We start from the raw sequence: 7,500 nt of genomic DNA on the forward strand, positions 1-7,500 counted from the left end.
GTATGGAGGAGCCTGAGGGAGAAGATGGTGAGAGAAGTATGTGCGATTGATACAAGAGATGTACCGGAATGAATATTTACCAGAGTGAGGAGCAGTGTTGGGGAGACAGAAGGTTTGAGGTGAGAGTAGGATTACACCAGGGGTCGCTCTGAGCCCATTTATCTTTAACATAGTGATGGATGTTATAATAGAGGAAGTAAGGGAGACAGTACCATGGAACATATTGTATGCGGATGATATTGTTTTCTGTGTGCAGAGAGCAGGGAAGACCTGGAAGTGAAATTGGAAAGATGGAGACAAGTACTGGAGGACAGAGGAATGAGAATAAGTAGATCCAAGACAGAATATATGTGCCTACCACCAACTGAGGGGGGATGATAGAGAAAGTATCAGCTTGGTGGAGAGCAAATAAGGAGAGTGATAAGTTTAAGTATTTGGGATCTTTTGTTAAACGCAGGGGTGGAGGAAGTATTGGAAGAAACCGAAGTAAAACATCGGGTACAGGCAGGCTAAGGAACAACTGGTGGGGGGGGGGGGGGAGAGCGGCCTCGGGAGGGAGTTTTTCTTTGTGACAAAAGAGTGCCGCTTAGGTTTAAAAGGAAAATTTTCACAAGACGGTGGTAAGAACAGCAATGCTGTATGGTACGGAAACAGCAAGCATGAGAAAAGCAGAGCAGAAGAAGATGGATGTGGCAAGAAATGAGAATGCTTAGGTGGATGTTCTGGGGTAACAAGAGTGGATAGGATCAGAAATGACTATCATAAGGGGGTCAACTAAGGTGGTGGAAGTATCAAAGAAAGTGCCGGAGGAGGGGAGGCTGAGATGGTATGGACACCTGTTGAGGAGAGATGAGGACCACGCTGGGAGACAATACTATGGGAGTGGAGGTGCAAGGAAGAAGAAGAGAGGGAGACCAAGAAAGAGATGGAAGGACTGTGTGAGAGGAGATTTACATGAGAAAGGGAATTGATGAGGCAGAACGCGCAAGATAGAAATAGATGGAAAACGGCTCATCCGAAACGGCGACCCCATATAAAAATGGGAAAAAGCTGGGAAGAAGAAGAAGAAGATATATATAGTATTATATATATATATGTATATATACACACATAAGAAATTCAAGGCACAGAAAAAGCGTGCGAATAGGGCAGGTTAAATTTTACTCTCGTTGAATAAAGCTCTGGATTTGATGGCTTGCCGTAGACAAGAATTATTTTGTCAGAGAGTCTCTTAGAAGTGTTAAACTTGAAAAGGTTCCAAGCTACTATGTGCAGACGAAAGGTAGAGAAGATAACCCAAGTCTGCAATGAAAACGAGAGTAACAACAGAGCCATAGAAAATGGATGAAGGGTGTAGTAGGTAAGAAGATTTATAAATGAATGGAGAATGGTTTTGCTGTGAGTGGATGTCAAGGTAATTGCTTTATAGCAAAGGAAGATAAAGGAAAGGAAAACGCATTTACGAGAAGTTCGGCAGTAAGGAGGCATCAGTGCATTGTGTTGGAGGTGCCTGTTCTCATGATGGTTCTAGAATCGGAAGGAGTGTTGTGGAACTCGTCTGGCGCCGACGTGACGTGAGAAACGCCGTGATTTCTGGTGCAATACCTCGTCTAGATTCTTCGGAGAAGTTCCGGTAATCTCGGGAGTCTGTGATGCTCGCCGTAGGCCCTGCCGCCAGGGTGCCGTATAAATACGACGGACGAAGTAGGAGAGAGAGAGATCATCAGTTAGTCACACAGAGATATCCTCAGTAAGAGCCACTGATCAGATTATCAGTAGGAGATCAGCAGCAGCAGAGATCATCCGAGAGAGATTAGAGAAAAAGGAACCGACGAAGGATCAGAAGAAAAGTCGCTCGAGAGAGTTTGGTCGAATTTTGGTCAAGCTATCTTCAGGAGTGGACGACCGAGTTATTTCGATTTTGGGGGGAGACTTCAGAGAAGAGACGTTCTGCTAGAGGTTTTGGGAAGTTCCTGCCCCTCAAGTATCAAGAGTAGACATTATTTTCTGCAATACAGAGTCAATCAGACGTCGGCAATCGCAGTTCTCCTTTTGTGAAGCCAGCGCTTCGAGTCGCAAAACTAACCAGCAAGTATATGAATTACCTCACTGTTCCCTCAGTTCATGCAGTGTAAGATTTTGCCTTTTTATGTAAATAGGAGATACCATTCTGTATTTACCTTTGTTAATAAGCTTGTAAATAAACCTTTGTCGTGTTAGTGTTTCTTTCTATATTCGTATCCCCAGTTTCAACTGTTGATGTTGAAAATTTTTTTTTATTTCATATCGAACCTAAAGCGGACCTCTCTCAGAGGCCATAACAGTCGAAGATCATTGTTATAAAGAAAGATAAGGTAGGGTATGAGACCAACAACAGAAGCTAATAGTGAAAGCGGAGACCATGAGAAAACAAAAACATGATGATAATGATTAAGGAAAAGATAAGACGGGTGAAAAAGGACGTATAGTAAGACTATACATTTCATATATTTCATACATTTTCCTATGTAACAATAAAAAAAAACGTTTGGTAATATACTAATGAATAGAAATGAAGAATACTTTAAACTCATGTGGTATGACTTAGAGCTAACAGAAAAAATAAGATTATGATGAAAACAAGATGCATTTTCAAATGTTTTACAGCTCTGAGACAATGATTATATAAGCAAAAATGTTGCTTAAAATATAGTTTATATATTTCATATTCTATTTCTCCTGACAGGTAGAGAGAGAGAGAGAGAGAGAGAGAGAGAGAGAGAGAGAGAGAGAGACAACGCCGCATCAAATTTTGTCAGATGAAATTGAGTTCACGTTAGATTAGTACATCGAAATGGCAAATCTTCTATTCTGCTTGATGAAGAGAGAAAACCCATCTCGTCTGTCAACGTGTTCGGAGATCGTATTTTTTCAAGTTGTGAAATCTCCCAGAAAATTAGCTGTCTCATTTCCAGACGGTAAATTCTTTTCCGTCGTTTCTGACGTCAAGCTTTTATGTAATTCTTATAATGGTTTCGTCGGGGTTTCTTCCCCATGAGAGATTTCTTAATCATTACTTTCCTTTCGCTACCATTCATACAATTATTTTTTCTTTTATTATCTTGACTTAGCTACCGTACATACAACTGCTATGATTTGTATTCCTTCAATTATTATATATTTAATATATATATATATATATATATATATATATATATATATATATATATATATATATATATATGAATAGATGTATATATATATATATATATTATATACTATATATATATATATATATATATATATATATATATCTTATATATATTTATATATATATATATATATATATATATATATATAATAGATATATATATATATATATATATATATATATATATATATACATATATATAACATACTATAACATATATATATATATATATATATATATATATATATATATATATATATATCTATATATATGTATATATAGATATATATATATATTATATATAATATATATATATATATATATATATATATATATAATATATATGCTATATATATATATATATATATAATTATATGTAATGTATATGTATATATAATTATATGTATGTATATATATATATATATATATATATATATATATATATATATGTGTGTGTATAACTGAATCACGAAAGTTAGGAACGTGATAAATCCATAAATAAAGATATATGCCACGAAGGAAAAATAAACGAAGGAGGTCTGCAAGATCTTTCGACGTTAAAAAGTCCTTTACTGAGCAGAGACTGACATACATACGAGAAAAAACAATACAGAAGATTCGTATAACTGACAGATAGGGATTATAAAGAGATTAGTACCTAGAATCGACACACCTGGAAGATAAGAAACCTTCCCAAACAAGCATAAACAATGGGTGCAAATACAGATACACCCTTATATCTGTAACATGTTTAAGAATGACCTCAAAGATATAATTACTGACTTAAATAAAAATCATTTGCCTTAGAGTTATTAATTTTGTTGTAATGATGTCTAACATGTACTGTGAATATGGTTTTGTTTACCAAGTTCTGAATAGCTGTCACCTATAATCCTTTAATTGTCTTGAAATTGTATCTGAGATGATTGTCTTAAACCTTTAATTGCACCCATTGTTTATGCTTGTTGGGAAGTTTCTTATCTTCCAGATGTGTCGGAATCTAGCTACTAATCTCTTTATAATCCCTATCTGTCAGTTATGCGAATCTTCTTGTATTGTCTTTTCTCGTATGTATGTCAGTCTCTGCTCAGTAAAGGACTTTAACGTCGAAAGATCTTGCAGACCTCCTTCGTTTATTTTTCCTTCGTGGCATATATCTATCTATCTATATATAATTATATATATATAATAATATAGTATATATATATATATATACATATATAAATATACATATATTATACATTTATATATATAACTATATATATATATATATATATATATATATATATATATATATATATATATATATATATATAATATATGTATATATATATATATATATATATATATATATATATATATATATATTACATACATCATATATACATATATATATATATACATATATATATATATATATATATACTATATATATATACATATATACATATATATAATATATATATTATATATATATATATATATATATATACTATATGTATATATAAACATATCGTATATCAACATACTATATATATACTATATATATATATACATATATTCCTACCTATATACTAATAATATATAGATATCTATGTATATATATATTTATATATATATTCATGTATATATATATATATTATATATATATATATATGTATATATATGAAATATGATATATATATATAGTATATATATATCTATCTATATCACTATATATATATATATATATATATATATATATATATATAACATATATATATATATATATATGTATATATATATATATATATATATATATTCCTATATATATATATACTTATGCATATACGTATGTACTTATATTAAACATATGTATATATTCATAACTTCAAATGTTTTGACTATCACAGCATTAAAAAGTCATTTTCAAATTGCATTATATTTACGTGCTATTAGGGTAATTCAAAACGGTATATTTCCATTCTACCGTGCAGATAATTCCCTTTTAATTAACATCAAAATAACATTGTATGTAGAAAAACAGAATCTGTTTTTATTTCGTTTTCTTTTTGCAGGCAGCATCACATATTTTCCAATAGAGAGCTAAATGGGTGGTCGTTAGCCGAATTACTGTTATATGGGTTCGCTTTAAATAGCCAATCAGTGACCGTTAGGATGCTGCATTTAAAACCAAATAGCGCAAATGTTTGCTATTTCCAACGTGATGACGTATACAGACACCAAATATAGAACATGAAAGCTGAGTTAAAAATCTCAGGATTTTATTTGAAAAAGCAAATTTCATTTTCATAATTCCATACAAACAAATATTCACAAAGCGGCGTTCTATAAATATATACTATATATATATATATATATATATATATATATATATATATATATATATATATAATATATACATGTACGTCAATGACCTTCGATGTCAGGATGCCAGAAAACTTCCAATCATTATAATATATATATATATATACTATATATATATATATATATATATATATATATATATATATATATATATATATATATATATATATATATATATATATATATATATATATATATATGTATATGAAGCGAATACCACGGAAATGATAGACAGGAATCAAGCGCTTTCGTCTTTATTCAGACATCGTCAAGGAGCTACTCCTTGACGATGTCTGAATAAAGACGAAAGAAAAAAAAACGCTTGGATTCCTGTCTATCATTTCCCGTGGTATTCGCTTATTATGAAGTCACGTGCATCTACTGTGATTTTTTAAGCATATGTATATGTATATACATATATATATATATATATCTATATATATATATATATATATATATATATATATATATAGATATATATATATATATATATATATATATATATATATATATATATATATATATATATATATATATATATATACATACATATTATGGTCTTGCTTTTGTTTCAGGGTGTGTGTGAGTTTTTTTAGTCTGTGTTGTAATTTGTCAATGTTATTGAATTTCAAGTAATTTAAACGTAATTTTGTTCTTTACCGACCAGATTCCCTGAGGATGTAATAAAGATATTACGAAAACGTAGGAAATGGAAGGATTATAATTGAATTACAACGTTTCCATGGTCCACTTTTACGCTGATATATATATATATATATATATATATATATATATATATATATATATATATATACATATATATATTTCTATATATATATACTATATATATATATAATAATATATTTATATATATATATATATGTATATATATATGTATATATATATATATATATATATATATATATATATATATATATATATATATATATATATATATATAATCTAGGAAATGACGACTGGGTGGGTCAAAACGTCGGTGACAAGGAAAATTCTGAAAGGATTATGAGAGGAAGGACTCTAGAATTCTCCTGCCAGAAACCAGCTGCTGCTGAGCACCACGGGATTATCACTCTCCTAGATCACCACAACCATCTCTGTTTTATACAGAAATAAAAACTGCTGTTTACACGCTATGCTGATGTATTTCTTCATACCAGATTTTGAACATTGTCTTACTATGGTTCAATATCAACGTTGAAGAAAGAAGAATTATACGGAAAACTGAGAAGGTTCAAAATAAAATCGACTCGTGCGGCCATCCTAATTAACAGGACAGTTACGGTTCCAAAATATTACAGAAACCGGATTCCGCGGCCTTAATAGCCAGTCCCTTACGACGCTCCTATTTGGCTTTGACAGGCCAATCACAGGGCTGGAAACTCTCAGTCTCTCTTGAGAGTTGACATAGGCAGGATGTATGCTCCAACTCTCCTGAGGGATACTTTTGAAATACGTATCACTCAGGAGAGGTGGAACATAGATCCTACCCATATGAACTCTCGAGAGAAACTGAGAGTTTCCAGCCCTGTGATTGGCTTATCAACAGCCAAACAGGAGCGTCGTAAGGGACTGGCCTAGACATCAAATGCACGGTTGATGTGAATCTACAACAGCTATACAACCGAGGATGGCTGCGAAACCAACAGTTTACGCAACTGCCATTGATCTCCAGCAAGCGGAAATTCTTTTTGCATAATATTTCAAGACAACGGCTGGGATTATGCGGCCTAAGAAATGTTCAAAAGTATTTTCACCTTCCTGCAAGTCATAAAAAGAAGCGAATGCTTGGGATTATGGCTTTTGCTGCATTGTACACACACACACACACAAACACCAGTTCCTATTTGCAGTTCGAGAAAAGAAAGAAGGACATTTCTCCTCTGGAATGGAAGTTTGAAGATTTTGGTCAGAATTTTCGCAGG

The sequence above is a fragment of the Macrobrachium nipponense genome, chromosome 7 (assembly GCF_015104395.2).
Source record: "Macrobrachium nipponense isolate FS-2020 chromosome 7, ASM1510439v2, whole genome shotgun sequence".
Lineage (NCBI taxonomy): Eukaryota > Metazoa > Arthropoda > Malacostraca > Decapoda > Palaemonidae > Macrobrachium > Macrobrachium nipponense.